Source organism: Sciurus carolinensis, chromosome 5 (assembly GCF_902686445.1).
Source record: "Sciurus carolinensis chromosome 5, mSciCar1.2, whole genome shotgun sequence".
Classification (NCBI taxonomy): Eukaryota; Metazoa; Chordata; class Mammalia; order Rodentia; family Sciuridae; genus Sciurus; species Sciurus carolinensis.
The window spans coordinates 25619403-25639945 of NC_062217.1; the positions used below are offsets into that span (position 1 = coordinate 25619403).

Genomic DNA, 20543 nt, shown 5'->3' on the forward strand with positions numbered 1-20543 from the left:
GTAATCTGGAGGAAATAGAAAAATTAAATTCATTATTAAAATATTGCCTCATTTCCCTTTATTACTAGTATGCGTGGTACACAACAATGGGATTTTTCCAAACATCCTATGTGGAATCTTCAGTTCCAGAAAGAGAAATAAATTTATTGCTGGAGAAATTGAGGAACAGAAAGCCACAAAAAGGCCAAATAAGAATTACAATAATTATAATTAGCTATACCAGCTATTTTTGTCAGTCAAGCCAATGAATTAAATGCTTTGGGATGACTAAGACTCAATTTGAGACATTATAAAGGCATATGAGATAATTTTATTTATTTTCAATAAATGTTTAATACTATGATTTTCAAATGAATTCTCTTGTCAATTTTCAATCATGTAGCTATATAGCAATAAGACAAACTGAAGTCAGATTTCTATACTTGTAAGTCTTCATTCTACTTCCCATTTGTAGACTTTTCAGGAATAAACCGAAGTACTCTGGTACAGCCCAATAACCATCTTTCTCTTTTTTTGTTAGGCATGTCTATTTTTGTATTTCCATTTCATCTTCACTTTACAATGTCTCACATTTTACATTTAGCTTTTGTCATTCTTAAACTCAAGTTTCTCCATTGTGCTGGAGTCTGGGTTGCTTCTGCCCAAGTTCTCTTCCTTATATATAACATTATTTCTTTTCTGTCAAATGCTAATTTTTAATAGTCAAAGTCCTTGCAGCCACTGTAGTACTCTTCTAGTGTGAGAGCAAGATAGCTAAAAACTTGGCATTTTTAATTGAAGAAATAAAAGGATAAATGCTCAAGACTATTTGTTTTCATTTTTTGTGTATATGTGGGAATTTTCATATTTTAATTTGGGTAGCATATGTCTCTGGGGTTGAGTTGATTTTTACACTACTAATTGTTTCTGTATTTAGGCCTAAGGGAAGTTTGGGTAATACTGAAAAAGCATTGACAAAGCAGTTGCCAAATGTTTCCCAAATCATTTGAAGTTGATTACTTGTTTTACACTCCAAGACTTCTTGTTAGGTATTAGTTTAGGATCAATTTTTTATATTGCAGTTTTGCAAAATAAAATTTAAATTTGAGTTCTACCTCTGGTTAAACAAAAATTAATAATATAAAAGAAAACATAAATGAAGACAAAACAAAAACCTGGGTTTGTTTTACCCATGTTCATAGTAGTGCTATTAACAATAGCCAAAAGGCAAATATAACCCAAATGTCCATCAGCATAAATGAATAAATGAATTGTGGTTTCTACATCTTATAGAGTAATATTATCCATGAAGAGGAATGATGAGGTACTGATAAATGCTATAGTGTTGATTAACTTCTAAAACATGCTACATGAAATAAGCCAGACACAAAAGGTCACATTTATGTGATTCCATTTATATAAAATATTGCAAATAGGAAAATCCACAGATATTAGCAGATTGCCAGGGAGAATAGGAAGTAACTGCCTAATGGATATAGGGTTTCCTTTCACAGTGAGAAAAGTGTTTTACAATTAGATAGACATGGCAGTCTCATTGTTAATATATTAAATGCCAACAAATTACTTACTTTAAAATGGTTAATTTTGTGTGAACTTTACCTCAATTATAATTAAAAAATAAAAAGGCATCATGGAACCAAGATCTCAGAGAAATAAGTCTGACTTTTGCCAAAAGTTTTTTTCCTTGACATATATACACCAGTTCAAACTGCATAAAGCTCCTAGAATACTCAGAGTGTCAGAGACGAAAAATGTAGTTAAGAATCTGCCAAAAGTTGAGGGTCCTCTTTGAACAGAAAATGGCTGAAAAGATATATTTTCATTTGTGACTACTAAAGAATTGTCATCTGTATTTACTTTCCATGACTGTGACAAAATGCCTAAGAAAATCAACTTTGAAGAGGAAAGGTTTATTTTGGCCCATGGTTTCAGAGGTTTGAGTCCATGGTAACATGACTCTGTTATTTCTGGACCAATAATGAGGGAGAACATCATGACAGGAAGGAACATGGCAGAGCAGAACTACTTACCTCATGGTAGTCAGGAAGCAGAGAGAGAGACAGGGAGAAAGAGTGGAGGGGGCAGGGAATTGCAGGGGACAGGAAGGGCTCAAAGTCAAAATATACCCTTCAAAGACATGCCCCTGGTGACCTACTTCCTCCCACTAGGCCCCACCTCCTAAAGTTTTTACTACCTCCCAATAACATCGCTAGGTGAGGACCAAGCTTTTAACACACCAGCCTTTCAGGAGATATTCCAGATCCAAATTATGTCATAATCTAAACATGTGAGTGAGCTGGAAATAGGCCAGCCACCACAAAGACAGAAGTCTAGCACAATCTCCTTCCTTCTCTTAAGTGCCTGCAAGAAAAGAAGTAATATCCTCTCTGCAGAAAGATTATATTCTCCAAGCCTAAGCTATGATTAACATTTTTCATGCATAATTTCTAGCCATCAGTAAATAATTAGTATGGATACACAAGAAATGAATGAAACCACACAACAAAATGGACAAAAGAAACAGACCTTGTTATTAGAGTTATCAAATCCAGACTTTAAAATAACTATGATTACTATTCAGGCAATTAAATAACATGAAGAATTGGATGAGACCTATAAGCAAGTAAAACTAGAAAATATTGGAAAGTATAAAAGCCTAGATCTAAAATTTTAACTGAAATTAAGAACTCAATAACAAATTTAAGTGCAGATTAGATGCAACTAAAGAGAGAAATAGTGATGTAGAACATGGATTAATGTCTAGGCTAAAACATGAACATGAAAAAGAATTTCAAAAAATGCCAAACAGAAGAAAGCGTAAGAAATGCATGGGACATTGTAAAAAGATCTAGTGCACATACGTGTGGACTCCCAGAAAATGAGGAAAGAGGGACAGAGAAGGGAAGAAGAAATAAATAATGTTTGAATAGAAAATGACTGAAAGTATGCACCATGAAAACATTAACCAAAAGAAAGTGAGTGCTAACTATAATATTATCATGTGATTAGATATTGAGGCAAGGATCATTACTAGAGAAAATGAATAATTATTCTAAATATATAGTTGACTGATAGGTAACTCTTAAAGCAAACAAAGCAAATAAAAAATAATCCAAAAGGAGAAATCAGCAAATCCATAACCACTGTTGAAAAATTTCACACCTTTCTCTTAGTAATTGGTAGAACAATTACACTAGCAATTCTCTAACTTACTGGTCTTAGGGCCCTTATAAGCTTCAAAAATTTTTAAGAACTCTAAAGAGCTTTTGTTTATGTAGGTTATATTTAATGATATTTAATGCATTATATACCATTATGATGTGTATGAGTATGTACTATGAAAATTAACTTAGGAATTCAAAAATATTTGTGAACATATAATACATAGATATATACTTAATAAAAACTGTAAAATAGTAATACATTTTTATGTAAATAACTACCTTTTCTAAACATAAAGTTTAGTAAAAAGATTATAATTATTTTATAATTCTGTAAATCTTGTTAATGTCAGGCTCAATGAAGATACAGAAAATTGAACAAACTATGTTTTTTTTTTTTTTTTTTAAATTATTTTTATTTAGCTTTTAATTTTTTACAGACTGCATTTTGATTCATTGTACACAAATGGGGTACATAATTTCATTTCTATGGTTGTACACAATGCAGATTCATACTATTCATGTAATCATACATGTACATGGGGCAATGATGTCTGTCTCATTCCACCATTTTTCATACCCCCCCATTTTCTTCTACATATAACTCTATGTTTTGATAGGTTGCTTTGGTTAAAAAATATGAAGAAAATCCAGCCTCACAAAATCCTTAAAGAGGGGAATGTTTTATTATTGTTTTCAATAATTGTGGCCATTCTTTGATACACCAAGTGTGATAAGTGGTATGTTCCTCAAGTTTAGTTGCAAAGTGGAATTTGAAGCCATGGATCAATGAACTTTTAATACGACATTTCGTAAAAATTCATTGCTCTGTTTTGCACTTCGAATTATTTACTCATTCAGGATTTTGTAACACTATACATTTGTCATTTGTAAAATATTTACTGAGTTATGTAGATCTTTTAAATGTTGAGATATTTCATTGTATGTTACTAAAAAACTCACAACCATCAATCTCATCAGAAATTTTTGGTTTAATTAAAATGAGGAATTTTGTTTACCAGGAAAACATTGGCAACTGTGAAATGGTAAGCTACAGAATAAGCAAAGATACTTGTAATGCATGCAAGTTACAAAGATCTTAAATCCAAAATATTGAACTCCTTCAAAATAACTACAACAATAATTAGGATAGAACAGTAGAAATATGGATGGAAGACTTGATGCACTTCATAAAATAGGATATTCAAATGACCAGTAAATGTAGTGATGCTCATCTTCACTAGTTATCAGAAAAATTCAACAAAACCACAATGAAATACCAATATAGGCAGCCCCTTAAAATTACTATAACTAAAAAGATGAAAATATCAATATTGACAGTATTGGAGGATATTGAAACAATATGTGTGATATTGCTACACCAATTTGTAAAACTGTCAGTCAGAAGCTGAATATTTGTATGCCCTGTAGCCCAGTAACTCCATTCTTAGGATATAATGGAAATGAGGCACTTACTTGCATCAAAAGATACACGCAGGAGTGTCCATGGCACCAGTATTCGTAACAGCCTCTAACTGGAAACAACCCAAATGTCCTTCAGTAGGAGGATCAGTAGCCTGGGGTGTATTCTTACAATGGAATCCTATACAATAGTCAATCCAGTCCATTTCTACAAATAGTGACATGGATACATCTCACAAAGTGTGTAGTGAATGGAGCCAGACAAAAAGGAGTATGTAGTATATTATTTCGCTTTTTATCAAGGTCAGACACAGGCAAAGCTAAGCCATTGTGTAAAAAGTCAGGATAGTGTTACCTGTAGGTGGGATAGGGTGGATGAATCTGAGAGTGCGAGACTCTATTTCCTGACTTTGTGTGGATTCATTTATCTACTTATATCCTTTTCTTTTTGTATTTTATACTTTAATCAAAGTTTCTATGAAGATATGTTAATATTAAGAAAGAAATGCATATTCAAAAGTTAACCATATTACAAAAAGCTTGGCAACAGTTCAAAGAGCACAATACCACAATGCTTCCGTTACCTTTGTTCATCGTTGTTGTTAGAATTCTTTCTTCATGAGGTGTGTGAGTGGAACAAGGTGCTCCCTTCTGTAATTCTTCAACAGTAAAACAGGCATTTGAATAGTCATCATTATTATTTAATTTTGTTTTTAGGACCAGGTAGATAATACATTTAATGTACTCAGCATTGTGTTAGGCTCATAATTAACATCTTAAATTTTTCATTTGGTAAACATTTACTTTTGTTTCTGCTCCCATACCTGGCATTAGACTAGTAATAGGGATACAGGGAAAAATAAGGAAAAATGAGCACATTCCTGAAGGACAACTGTACTTTCTAACATGGTACCCCTAGCCAACATGACAACTAAGGTTAAAATTAAAAAGGCTGGGGTCTGAGTTGAACTAGTTGCATTTTAAATATTCTGAAGCCCCATGTGGCTAGGTGCTACCATATTAGACAGCACCAATATGGAGTATTTCCATCATTGCAGAGAGTTCTTTTGGAAAGTGTTGGATAAGTCAAATGATAAGAGGTGGAATTTGTAGGTGTCCAGGTGGAATGAGACTTGAATTGTCTATTTTTTTTTTCAGAGCTGGGGATTGAACCCAGGGCCTTGTGCATGGTAGGCAAGTGCTCTACCACTGAGCTACATCTGCAGCCCTTTAGCTGTTCTGAAGGATGAATCTCCAGGTGGTAGGATGGAGATTTGGCCACTCCAGCAGAGTGAAAGCACAGTGAAGCTTTGACTCACCTGGAGATTTTAAGTTGTTCAGTGTATCAGGAGTGTGGGGTGCAGGGGAAGAAGGCTAGAGGTGTGGCTGGAAGAGAAGATGGGCCTGGGTCCTGGAGGACTGGGAAGGCCAGGTTAAAGAGTTTTTCTATAGGAAGATCGAGAGTGCTTTTATCTATTACTTGCTTGCCTTTTAAGGAATAATGAAATAAAGAAAGAAATTTATTTTTTACTTCACCAAGAAAAAAAAATCCTGTCATATTTGCAAAAATATTTTTTTCTAGTTGCTATAGTTTGGATCTTGAATGCCTCTCAAAGGTCCATGTGTTGAAAGTGTGGTTGCCAGCCTGTGGTGCTATTGGGACGTTAAGGAACCTTTAAGTGAGAGGCCTAGAAGAAATTAGCTTGCTGGGGATGCCCTTGAAGGGGATGTTAGAAACATGGCCTCTTCCTGTCTCTCTCTCTCTGCTTTCTGGTCATCACCATGAGGTGAGTAGCTTTGCTCTGCCATGTACTCCAGCCATGGTGTTTTTCCTTGCAACTGGTTCAGAGACAATGGACCAACTAACCATGATGGAAACCTCTAGAATGATGAGCCCAAATAAACCTTTCCTCTTCATAAGTTGATTGTCTGAAGAATTTGTTACAGCAGTGAACACTTAACACACTAGTCTTTTGTTTGCTTTTCAAAAAAATATGGTGATCAATTTTTATGTACAGACTTGTGCTACTTTTCCTTTGGAATTTGTAAGTGTACATACTGAGAAACTTTCAATTCTGATTTTAGTTTTTGTTTTCCTTTGCTTTTATTTATTTATTATTTATTTTTTTACATTTTGATAGATCATACATAAATGGAGTATAATCTCTCATTTTTCTGATTATACATATTGCAGGATCACACTGGTCATGCTGTTATACATGCACATGAGGTAATAATGTCTGTTTCACTCTACTATCCATCTTTCTACCCCCATACCCCTTCCCCTCCCTGCACTCCCCTCTACCTAGTATAAAGTAACTCTATTCTTCCCTACCCACCCTTCTTATTGTGAATTAGCTTCTACATATCAGATGGTACCAAGTTAATTTTTGTGTGCTTGGAATGAAGTATCTAAATGATTTATATATGTATATATACACACACATATGCATATATATGAAATAGATATTCATATATATGCATATGAATGATTGCTTTGCTAGCTAGTAATTCCCAAGTCATTTATTAAGCATTTCCCATTCCTAGTGTTGAATCTATTGTCATATATTATATTCTTGTACATAATGAGATTTACTTCTGAGTTATTCTGTTCTCTTGCTTTCTCTTTTTATGTCAATGTCACATTGTTTATTTATGCCACAAAATTGTGTTTTGCAGATTAAAACTCATGCTTCTTAGTTTCTCCTTTTATGTTTATTGGTTGGGCCTAGCAGTGTTCTCAGCAGGCTCAGTCACACAACTTGTCACGGAGGCCTGGACTAGCATGGCTTTTACTACAAACACCATTCACTCATGACAAGTACATCTTTAAAAAACACTCTTCTAGTGCTTTGGGAGAGAGCTTTGCCTCATGGTGAAGCTACGTTCAGTAGTGCATTTAGCACACAGCTGCGTATGTGCCATAGGATCTTGCATGGCAACGTTACAATCCTGAGATTCGTGGTAACAGAAGCATCAACTCTAGGAAGAAGCTGCGCCCTTGACATTGTGTAGATTGCCAACTCAGAACAAAAAGTAGCCTGTGGAAGACACTTAAATTAACGAGGCTAGCTAAAGTTTCAACGGTGCTGTTACTTGTCTTCATCTGTCCATCTTTTTCTCTCTTCAGTACCTGCTGAATTAGGGTTGAGGGATGTAAGGGAATAGGACTTTCAAAGTTGAGGTAATTTACAAACGTACTTCTTCAGTAGATCCTTCGGAGGAGCATGGTATGAGTTTGAGGGAGTCAGGTTGGTCAGCGGTGTGAGTGTTCTTCAAATATGGTGAATAGCCTCTTTTGTGTGACATGTTCCTATTATTTACCTGTAAGCAGATCATCTTTGACAGAACCAGAAAATGTTTCATTTTTTCAGAGGTTGCTGTAAAGAATTAGTAATTTTCTGAAACAACTTGAAATTCAGATGTTACTTAAACAGAATAGCAGAAATCAGTCAACTGTTTTTTTTTTAATTTTTTTTATTGTAAATAAATGGGATACACGTTGTTTCTCTGTTTGTACATGGAGTCAAGGCATACCATTTGTGTAATCATACATTTACATAGGGTATGTTGTTTGGTTCATTCTGTTATTTTTCCCCTTCTCCCCACCCCTCCCACCCCTCTTTCCCCTCTATACAGTCCCTTCTTCCTCTATTCTTGCCCCTTCCCCCCCATTATGTGTCATCATCTGCTTATCAGCGAGATCATTCTTCCTTTGGTTTTTTGAGATTGGCTTATCTCACTTAGCATGATATTCTCCAATTCCATCCATTTGCCCAGCAAATGCCATAATTTTATTATTTTTTTATGGCTGAGTAATAATCTATTGCATAAATATACCACAGTTTCTTTATACATTCATCAATTGAAGGGCATCTAGGTTGGTCCCACAATCTGGCTATTGTAAATTGAGCAGCTATGAACATTGATGTGGCTGCATCTTTGTAGTATGCTGATTTTAAGTCCTTTGGTTATAGGCTGAGGAGTGGGATAGCTGGGTCAAATGGTAGGTCCATTCCAGGCTTTCTGAGGAATCTCCATACTGCTTTCCAGATTGGCTGCACTAATTTGCAACCCCACCAGCAATGTATGAGTGTACCTTTTTCCCCACATCCTCTCCAACACCTATTGTTGCTTGTATTCTTGATAATCAACATTCTAATTGGGGTGAGATGGAATCTTAGGGTAGTTTTGAACAAGCAATCATGAAATTCCTCTGGAAGAATAAGAAACCCAGAATAGCTAAAACAATCATTAGCAGGAAGAGTGAAGCAGGGGGTATCGCAATAACAGATCTTCAACTATACTACAAAGCAGTAGTAACAAAAATGGCATGGTTTTGGCACCAAAATTGACAGGTAGATCAATGGTACAGAACAGAGGACATGGACATAAACCCAAATAAATACAATTTTCTCATACTATACAAAGGTGCCAAAAATATGCAATGGAGAAAAGATAGCCTCTTCAACAAATGGTGCTGGGAAAACTGGAAGTCCATATGCAGCAGAATGAAACTAAACCCCTATCTCTCACCCTGCACAAAACTCAACTCACAATGGATCAAGGACCTTGGAATCCAATTAGAGACCCTGTATCTTATAGAAGAAAAAGTAGGTTCAAATCTTCATCATGTCGGCCTAGGATCAGACTTCCTTAACAGGACTCCCATAGCACAAGAAATAAAAGCAAGAATCAATAACTGGGATAGATTCAAACTAAAAAGCTTTCTCTCAGCAAAGGGAACTATCAGCAATGTGAAGAGAGAGCCTACAGACTGGGAGAAAATTTTTGCCACTCATACTTCAGATAGAGCACTAATCTCTAGAATCTATAAAGAACTCAAAAAACTCTACACCAAGAATATGAATAATCCAATCAAGAAATGGGCTAAGGAAATGAACAGACACTTCACAGAAGAAGATCTATAAGCAATCAACAGACATATGAAAAAATGTTCAATTTCTCTAGTAATAAGTCAACTGGTTTTTAAAAATATTTCTTAGTTATTTGTTATTGACACAATCTTCGTACATATTTGTAATGTCCAATGTGATGTTTTGATTCATGTAGGTACTGAGTAGTGATTAACTCAGGATAAGTGGCATAACCATCGCCTTCAACTTTTATCATTTCTGTATGCCAACTACATGCAAATTTATTTCTGTCTTCTATTTTGAGATATATAATTTATCATTGTTGATTGTATTCATCCTGTTGTGTCATAAAACACCAGAACTTCCTGCCCTATCAAACGGTAACATTACAGAAAACCATGAGGAACAGGTCCAGGTGAACTCTGACAAACTTCGGGCACATGGCAGATTGGAAGAGGAATTTATCTTCCTTGGTCCATGTCTCTCCCTCCCCCTCTTCTCCACTCTTCTCCCCAGTTAGGAAACCAGTATTCCACTCTCAGCTTCTATGAGATCAACCAGTCAACAGTTTTTAATTGCTGCCCTTCATTCATTGGCTGTGAACTATTCCCTGGCGGAAAGGACTCTCCTTGGCCAAGAGTTTTAGCATCCCCAGAGTGCCTGTCTCGTTTCTCATTCGATGCTTACTCAACACCTGTGAGGTGGGTGTTCACGCTTAACCACACTTTACAAATGTACAACGCAAGTTGCAGAGAGTAAAAGGCACCCCCAAGAATAGAGTGAATTCCCTTTCCAATCTGCCATGTTGCCTCAGTTTTGTGGGAATTCTCCCAGCCCTGCTCCTCTGGGTTTTCTATAAAATGAAAACAAACAGAACCACTGTAATTACAATGGCAACCCATCTGTCCATGATTCCTCGTGCTTATAAAAATTAGTGATATGACTGTGTTTGAAATGTGCTCCACAGAGGAATGTGTTTATTTATTTTAATTAATTAGTAATTGTTTAAATACACAACATAATGAAGACTGGTTGGGCCATTTTATTCAGAGAGATGTTTATTTCCCTTGAGTAGGTTTCATTCTGAGGCCAACCTCTGAGTTTTGCTATTTTGATGTTTCCCATTGCTGTTGGTCCATGGAGTAGGTGGCTTATTACAGGAGGCAACTGTGAAGGAATTCCATGCCTTTTTGAATCAGCTGCACTAAAGGCACACATGATTTCCTATATCGGGCTCTCAATTTTATTCTTTTCTAAGAAGAATGTGGTTTACTATCACTTATATTTACCACATCTTGCTGAATTTCTGCTTCTCAGTGGAACCGCCTTTGTCTTGTGCCTCTAATGACTATTTCTCATTCTGCTTGAAGGTTTGCTTTGACAGTCTCTTGTTAATTATGGAATTTGCTTATGAACTTTGCGAAGTGAGTCTCAAGATAAGTGAAGACATCCCAGAGCCCATGAATATGGACACATTTCTTTCATATCTCTGGCAACTATTGGCCTAAATGGTTTTGGTAATGCTTCAAGTTACCTAAACTAAAAGCACACAGTTGCAACTGTGAAAGAAAAGACATGGCAAAGAAGAAGAGAATAATAAAACATGGTTAAAAAAAAAAGTCAGAAATAAATCTTCCTTTTCTTACTACCTCTCTGATCTACATAAGATAGTTAAATCTCATTGTGGCAAATGACAAAATGCACAGTAAATGTACTTTGTAGTTAAGTTGCTGCACCTGTAACCAGAGGCATCTATGTTCCATTTAACACACATCTTTTTGATGAAGCACTTTGATATTAAAACCTATACTTTAGCCCTTATCTTAGTTAAGCTTACTTTATTATTTTTTCCCAAATAGGACTTAGGAAATACTTCTGCCTTACCATCAGTGGTTCCTCTGGTACCCCCAGCTGGAATAGATGACTTTATGTCTTTGCGTTTTTGCTTTCTATACACCATTAATGTTTCATCCTGTCACTGCAGTCTGAGATCAGAAGTCTTCATGAAGTGTGTTCTCATTTGGACCTTTTACCCGGTGAAAGTAGCTGTGCATAAATCTCCTGTGCATGATTCTGTATCTCTCTGTCCACAGTGCTCTGTATGGTTGGGTTGCTGGGGTGAACAGTAAGTAAGCAGTGTGTCCACTCAGAGACTGTCAGGAAGATATTGGGGAACAAAACAGTCTCTAGAAGAAACTGGATCAAAGAATTACTTACTGCATTTTCATATTCATGCTGTGGCAAGATCTTACCAAGTTCAGTATCCTTTCCTGAGTAAAAAGAAACACCCGACTGGTGAGGGCCTGTGTATTTCATTTCTGACAAGTTTCCACGTGATTCTTTCCCATGTTAGTCTTCTGGGGACAGTACCTTGAGAACTACCGACCTGGGCAGTCAACTTAAGTGTTCAGATCTCCAGTGTGTTCTTTGTAGAATCGGCCCGAGAATTCTTTCCCACCTTCATAGAAGTTTTGCTAAGAGGTTGCAGATAACTTCATATAAAATGTCAGACTGGAGGGACTCAAGAATGCGTGGCTGCTGCTGCTGTCATCTCTGTAATTATTTTCACATGATTGTTAAACTTAATCTAAATCATTTCAGAAAATGCGTAGCTACAATGTCCCTCTTAGTGGACTAATCGTGCTAAACAAAATAAAAGATGAGTAATATAGTCCCTCCCCCAACAACCTCATTGGTCCAGTAAGGCATATACAAATAAAGCATAGAGTGCTTCATTTATCAAGATAATAGAAATACCAGGGTTAATTTTAGCTGAGGGATCTGGAATGTTTCATTAAGGAAGACATTAGGAATGTTTAGGGTTTGGATACAGGGAGCTGAAGGAACAGGGTGTTCCCAATGGAGAATGGGACAGAGAGAGGTCTGTGGAAATGCTCAGAATGTGATGTGAGAAGAGAGAAAGTTTGCATTGGGTTGGAGACTAGGAAGAGGTCATAGGTAGAGGGTAGTAACATTAGAGAGGTGGATTGGGCTGGTTAGGGAGTATTTTGGATTCTTTCATTTGCTTCCCCCATACCGTGGACTCTTGTAATTAAGTTTTAGAAAAACTCAACAAGTGTTTTGCACTTTCTCAACAAAAATCTCACTTTATTTACTAAGTATTATTAGTATGGAAGTTTGGTGTATCTTCCTCTGTAAGATTGTCTCCACAAATTATAGCATGTGTTTCAAATGTCACTGTGTTGTTGAGACTCTGATTTACATGGGTCCTGTGGGATGACATTAAGGAATCTGGCTTGTCAAAAAAGGAGGTCAGTGGGAACTGGGGGAGAAAACCACCTCCTGAGCAAAAGCAGGGTTGGTATACTGCAGCTCTGCATGGCCTATTACCTGAGAATGGCTTTAAATTTTAGATGGTTGAAAAAAAATCAAAAGAAGAGTGCTGTTTTATGACATGTGAAAATTATATACAATCAAATTTAGGGTCCATAAGTTCTACTGGAACCCAGCCAAAGTTCTTTGCCTACATATTGTCTGTGGCTGTTTTCATGCTACAATGGCAAAATTGAGAAGTTGCAGCAAAGACCATATGTCCCTCAGAGCCTAAATTTACTATCTGGTCTTTCAAAGAACAAAGCTCGTCAACCACTTATCTAAGGTAGTGGTACTCAAATACTTTAAGTTGGAATCTCCTAGAGGACTTGTTAAACACAAGTCGCTAGGTCCTACTCTCAGAATTTTTAATTCAGGAGGGTCAGGCTCAAGAATTTGCATTTCTAGCAAACGCTCAGGTCATGTTGGTGCTGCAGGTCCTGGGACAACCCTTCAGACCTACTGGTCCAATGCAGTGGTGCTCAGACTTTAATGTGCTTGGGAATCATTTGAAGAGCTTGTTAAAATGCAGATTCAGATTTCCCAGGTCTGGAACAGAGCCTAAGAGTCTACATTTTTAACAGGTTCTGGGATAAAACCATGTATCAAGTGCCCAAGTCTGATACACTTGGGTAAGTATGGCTAACTTGGTCCTTTTTGCCTGACATGTTGAAACAGCCAAAGGAGCAGACTTCTGAGATGGGGAAAAGTCTGTGTGACTAGGCAGGGAACAGCAATTTGGAGAAATAAAATTAACTGGAGACTCTAGGATGGTAAGCGAAGAAATATGCTTGGGCTCTTTATGTTAATTTCTGGCTCATGAGGATATTTAATTGTCTTTGATGCTACCCATATACATGACTGAATACACAATAATTAAAATATTTTCACTTAACTGTTTCTTTATTGTGATTGAGTTTGGTCTCATTACTGTGGCTTACATAAGATTTTATGTTACTTCGTATGAGTGTCTTAATTTAAACCTTGAATGTGTTAATTAAAATTTCACTGGAATTTCATGTTTCAGCTGTGAGGGACTATAGCTGAAAAGTCTGCCTGGTTCCTACAGGCAAGAATGCTGCCAAAGGTCTTGGCACTTGGCAGGTGATTAGTGATGGCTATGTAACTTGAACCTGAATTAGAGATTAGGGGCTGGGCTGTTGCTTTGTGACATGTGAGCTAGTGTCAATTTTATAGAAGGATAATGCTTGAGAAAATAAATTTTATAATTTAATTTCGATGAAGTATATGCAAAGGTAACATCCAATATGTTCGTAAATAATTTGTTGATTAGTGAACAGTTCTTCAAAGTATCTATCAAAGTCACATGAGGATTTCAGTTTTTGCAAAATAAAAAAAAAAGTCTGTTACTATTAATGGAAACAAACTATGAGTGATCTTTAACCATGGACCCAAAGCAGGCTCCTAATCTTATGCATTGTTTTTTGTTTTTGTTTTTGTTTTGGAGTACTGGAAATTGAACCAGGGCCTTAAGCATAATAGGCAAGCACTCTGTAACTGAGTACAACATCAACCCATCACATACATTTAATTTAACACACTCAGTGTGTAAAACTGTAGTGCCAAGTAGCACTTGTATCTCTAGTACCTCACAGGTCTTGCCAGTTTAAGTTAATTGACATTTAAAATTTTTACATTTAAGAAAAAGATAAGAAGACAATCTTTTGCTTTATTTTACTTCTCATATCTTTCACTAGAGAAAGGAAAATAATAAATAATTTTATGTTTGCTATGACTGCTTTGTTAAAGATTTTGAAGATGCTTTTGAAAATACAGTCTATCAAAGCCTTTTAAAAAATGGGGTGTATGGCCCCATCGTTAAATTTTTTCCAAGGCTTAAGACAACTTTCCAACTGTGATTTGGAAACAGAAGAGATGATAGTTCATTTTCACAGCATACTTACGCAGTCAAAGATTATCAGTGATGTTTGCTATTTTCTTACTATTAAAATAATTTTGCTGTTAGTCTGACTTCCACAATTTAAGCTCCTTCAAGGCAGGGATCCTGTACCCCAGTGCCCACTGAACAATTGTTCACCCACTTAGGTGACTTCCATAGTCCTCCAAGCAAATAATACTTTACCTCAGATGCTGGGTAGGGAGGTTTTCAACTAATCCTAATTCATCTACATAATTTTAAATAATCTCTCTATTTTAAGAAGATCAGGCTCAGGCCCAAAGATAGAAGTTTAAAAGGAGGCAATTTTAGGTTCTGTATGAGAAGGAACTTTATAACTCTTTAGGGCTGCACAAAAATAGAATGGGCTGTCTTCTTAGACAGTGACAGTACCTACAATTAGAATTGCTCAAGCAGATGGCAGACACCTACCTGTCAGAGGATCTGTGGGTGGGATTCCTCTATTAGGCAGGAAATCAGCCTTGGTGACTTCGGAGAGTTTTCCTTATGCTTGTATAGCTTCTTTCCATACCTCCATAAAATAAACTGCTTCCAGTCTGTTTAAATGCCAGCCAGAGGTGGCTTTATAACCTTGTTGGAAACATATTTTCAAGGGTGATGGGGGACAGTTAATGCTTAGCTTTTGTTTATGGTGATGTCAGACATGGCTTATTGCATAGGAGTTGGGGTTGGGGAGGAGGAAAGGAAACATGTTTCAAAGTCCCATGTGGCTTTATATATTAGAACAGGTGTCCATCCTGGTTTGCAGTTGTATAAGCTCAATTCAGATCCCAAGGACGGTTTGTGTGCCCCCACCACCCCTCCCCATCCCCCTGTTGAATGTCCTCTGAATTTCTTTGGACTTAAAATTGTCCTGGGAGCTCTACCAACTTACAATATTGCTTAACGACACTTCATTTTTCTTTTACCTTGTAGAGAATATGTATACTTCTTCAGATATAAAACAGAATATGTACATATATACAGATTGATTATCCCTAATCCAAAATGCTTGGCACCAGAACTGTTTCAGATTTCAGAGGTTTTTGACTGTTGGAATGTTTCCATGGACTTTGTTGGTTAAGCATCCCTAATCCTAAAATCTGAAGTCCAGAATGCTTCTAAATCTATCAACATTTTGGATTTCAGACTTTTTAGGATTAGGGGTGCTCAATTTGTAATAGGATATAAGTGTTTATACTTTAAAAAAATTTTGTTTTCTATTTTTGCTGCATAGGAAAGGATTCTTTGGGGCATTTTTTGGGGGGATAACCTTCCCTAGGATTGAGTATAAATATCTCTCTCCCATCAACTGGGTGCTCGGCGTTGCCTTTGAGCAATGGGAGTCAGGTTTTTTGTTGTTGCATATGATTTGGGCACTGGTTTAATGGGTAGCTAAGTTGTTCCAAATGGGACCCACGCTCCTGCTTAGGGCCTGGCTTTTAAAATGTGTTAGGGTTCGCTCACTTTTTTTCTGCATCTTTCTGTTTCCAGTCCAATACTTCCCCACTATTTCTCCTGTCTTGTTATCTTTAAATAATGATATACTATTCTCTTGATGTATTAAACACATTTTGTTTGGGGTAAAATTTATGACAGTGACTAAAGTTTGCCATCTTAACCATTTTAATTGACAGTTCCATCATGTAAAGTCCCATTGCTGTGCTCCCCATGGCTCTAGAACTCCTTTCCATCTTGCAAAGATGAAATTCTTCCCATTGACAAGAATTTCCTATGTCTCTCCTTCATCCAGAACTGGCACCCACCCATTCTAATTTCTGTCACTATGAATTTGATTATACCCATGTTGTAGCAGGATTTCCTTTTTAAGGCTGAATGATTTCCCACTGTATGTATATAGCCCAGCTTCTTTATCTGTTCATCTGTTGGTAAACACTGGGTTATTCCAATTCTTGGTAATTGTGAATAATGCTGCTGTGAACATGAATATGCAAATATATTTTAAGACCTTATTTTCAATTTTGGGGGATATATATTCAAAAGTGGGATTGCTGGATCATATGGTAACATGTTCTATATTTTTCAGAGTATGGGTCTTTTGTTTCCCTGATGAAATTACTTCCTAAATATTTTATTCCTTTTGATGCTATTGTAAGTGGAACTGCTTTCTTTTTGAATTATTCATTGTTAGTTCATAGAAATGCAACCGATGTTTTTGTGATCACTTTGCATCCTGCGACTTTGCCAAATTTATTCATTCTTTTCTTAGGAGATTCTTCAGGGTTTTCTGTGTGCAAGATCATGCCATAAGCAAATGGAAATAATTTTATTTCCTCCTTTCTCATTTGGATGCCTTTTCTTTTTTCTTCTTCTTTTCTTTCTTTTTACTTATTTACTTATTTATTTTTGCCTACTTCCTCTAGGACTTCTGGTACTGTGTTGAATACAAATGGTGAGAGTGGACATTCCTGTCTTGTCTGTCATGTTAGAAGAAAAGCTTTCAGTCTTTAACCACTTGAATTTTCCCAAGTACCATGATTAGGGAAACCAAGTCAGAAGACCTGACTTGAACATGCTATCTGTAAGTAAGTGATACCAGTTGACAGAGCCTACTGGCCAGAGTGGAAAAGATTTGTTGAGGGAATGGTTAGCAATGATGTGCAGCCTGCTCATGGGGTGCATCTTCTCTATGGGAGTGTAACAGTGCTAAATGGTGCTAGGGTGACGTTTGAAAAAAAAAAAAAACCAGCATGTGTTTTCTATTCCGTGTCACTATTATGTCTATTTTTCCTTTTTTAGAAAATAAAATTTCCTTATTTGGTACTTTTAATTAGAGGTGCAATACATATTTGCTTTACTAAGTGCACAGAAAACTTAATACAAAGTTTAGTAAGTTAATTTACTAAGTTAGTGCACAGAAAACTTGATACAAAGATCATACTTGAGCAAAGTGATTGATCCAATTCTCTTTCCAATCCAACGCAAACTTCCTAAGACAATCAGTGGTAATAGACTAGTACATACCTTTCCAAAGTCTTTTTCCTTTCTCCACAGAAATAAGCCTTTTTTATTTTTTGTATATATACTGGTATTTTGTCTAAACAGAATCATTTTTTTACATTATTTTGCAATTTGATTTTTCAATATAACAATAGTCATGTGCATTCTTGCAAAATGATAGAAACAGTCTAACCCCCATTATTTTTTTTTTTATTTATTTTTTTTACGTTTACATAGGGTAATGATGTTTATTATATTTTTCCCCTCCACCCCACCCCTCCCACCCCTCCCACCCCTCCCACCCCTCTTTTCCCTCTACACAGTCCTTCTTTCCTTCATTCTTACTGCTCTCCTTAGCCTAACTCTAAACCTAACCCTAAACCTAATGCTAGCCCCTCCCACCCCCCATTATATGTCCTCATCCGCTTATCAGCGAGATCATTTGTCCTTTAGTTTTTTGAGATTGGCTTATCTCACTTAGCATGATATTCTCCAATTTCGACCATTTGCCTACAAATGCCATAATTTTATCATTCTTCATTGCGGAGTAATATTCCATTGTATAAATATGCCACAGTTTCTTTATCCATTCATCAACTGAAGGGCATCTAGGTTGGTTCCACAATCTGGCTATGGTGAATTGAGCAGCAATGAACATTGATGTGGCTGTATCTCTGTAGTATGCTGATTTTAAGTCCTTTGGGTATAGGCCAAGGAGTGGGATAGCTGGGTCAAATGGTGTTTCCATTCCAAGCTTTCTGAGGAATCTCCACACTGCTTTCCAGAGTGGTTGCACTAATTTGCAACCCCACCAGCAATGTATGAGTGTTCCTTTTTCACCACATCCTCTCCAACACCTATTGTTGCTTGTATTCTTGATAATCGCCATTCTAATTGGGGTGAGATGAAATCTTAGGGTGGTTTTGATTTGCATTTCCCTTATTACTAGGGATGTTGAACATTTTTTCATATATCTGGTGATTACTTGTACATCTTCTTCTGTGAAGTGTCTGTTCATTTCCTTAGCCCATTTGTTGATTGGATTATTTGTATTCTTCGTGTAGAGTTTTTTGAGTTCTTTATAGATTCTGGAAATTAGCGCTCTATCTGAGGTATGGTTGGCAAAGATATTCTCCCACTCTGTAGGCTCTCTCTTCACATTTCTGATAGTTTCCTTTGCTGAGAGAAAGCTTTTTAGTTTGAATCTATCCCAGTTGTTTATTCTTGCTTTTATTTCTTGTGCTATGGGAGTCCTGTTAAGGAAATCTGATCCTGAGCCAACAAGTTGAAGATTTGGACCTACTTTTTCTTCTATAAGATGCAGGGTCTCTGGTCTGATTCCGAGGTCCTTGATCCATTTTGAGTTGAGTTTTGTGTAGGGTGAGAGATAGGGCTAACCCCCATTATTTATTTATTTTTTTCTGGTATACATGAGAGCATATACATATTGGATGTTCTTTGAGATTTTTTTTCCTGATTTCACTTATTTCTTTTCATAACCCTAAGTAGCCCATGTGAATTGTGTAGTATCTTCCTGTGCTTTTCTCTATGCCCAAATAACCATATTTGAAAATATAAACCCCAAATGGGCTGGGAATAACTTGCCTATTTTTGGTATATTAAAAATGCTTTTCTGTATCTTAATTTTCCACTTTAACTCAACCTAATAGAAGTGCCTCCAACTCAACTATTTTTTTATTTATCTTTTTTTTACAGACTACATTTTGATTCATTGTACACAATTGGGGCCAACTCAACTTTTATAGCTTTAATTCATTCTCTGATGGCTGCATAACATTCTATGATATAGACCCATCACTAATTATTCAACTGTTAGTCTTGTTTCCTTTCTGCCCTTAAGAATAGTGGTACAATAAACTTATTTGCACATTTGTGCTAGTATTTCTATTTTAACATTTCAGTATTTGAAATCCCATTAAAGCATATCTTTAACAATAGATGTTGCCAGATTGATTCTAAAATTTTCATAACAACTGCCAGTAGCAATTTATGAGAGTGTTCTTTTCTGACATCTCTGTCAGCAGTAACCATTCATTCTTTTATGTATTATGTTGATTTGAATGGAAAGATTGGATTTGAGCAGGTTTCAGTATACTTGATCTTTTGGATTTTGGGTTTTCTGAGAGTTGCCTGTGCATTTCTTTTTGGACATTTCTTACTGTTATTTTTCCTGATTTCTAAGAGAGATCTTCATATTATCATTATTAGAATTTTATTTAAAATTTCTATTACAATATTTTCTTAGATCTATTACTTCTATACCTTGCTTGTGAGAGATTTTGTTTTTTATAGAAGTTTTAGATTTTCATATAGCCAAATATGTATCTTTTGTTTTGTTTATGTGTTTTTGAAATAAGAACTTCATGTTTCCCTAGATTATACATATAGTCCCCTCCATAAATTTTCTTTTAGAACCTGTTGGTTTATTTTTGACATCTAACTTTTACCTTATATAATTCATTTTTATATATGAGGCAAGAAAAGGAATTAATTTTCTTCCAAGTAGTCAGCTGAGGGGCCAGCACCGTTTATTAAGGTCCAAAAATATATTGACGATGGATTTGAAACTTTCCTCATTGCACATTAAAGCACAGTATAAAGGCTACTATAGTCAATCAATATGATAGACAAATACAGAGGACCCTCTGTATCTATAGGCTCCATATTCATGGATTCAGAGTATTTAAAAATTGCATGTGTACTGAATGTGCACAGACATTTTTCTTGTTTATCCCCTGAGCAATACAGATTACAACCGTTTACATTGTATTAAATATTATAAAGGATCTGGAGATGACTTAACATATATAGGATGTGTGTGAGTTCTATGCAAAATGGATGTAATTTTAT

The 20543-nt window shown here is 36.0% G+C and overlaps 1 non-coding gene and 1 pseudogene across 1 annotated transcript; one reads left to right on the forward strand and one right to left on the reverse strand.

Annotated features, from left to right (window-relative positions):
* Positions 1 to 20543, forward strand: part of LOC124985536 (uncharacterized) — a 282243-nt pseudogene that overhangs the window by 177853 nt on the left and 83847 nt on the right.
* On the reverse strand, positions 5736 to 5808 carry Trnag-acc (transfer RNA glycine (anticodon ACC)). The gene has a single exon. It is a non-coding gene; the product is annotated as a tRNA-Gly (tRNA).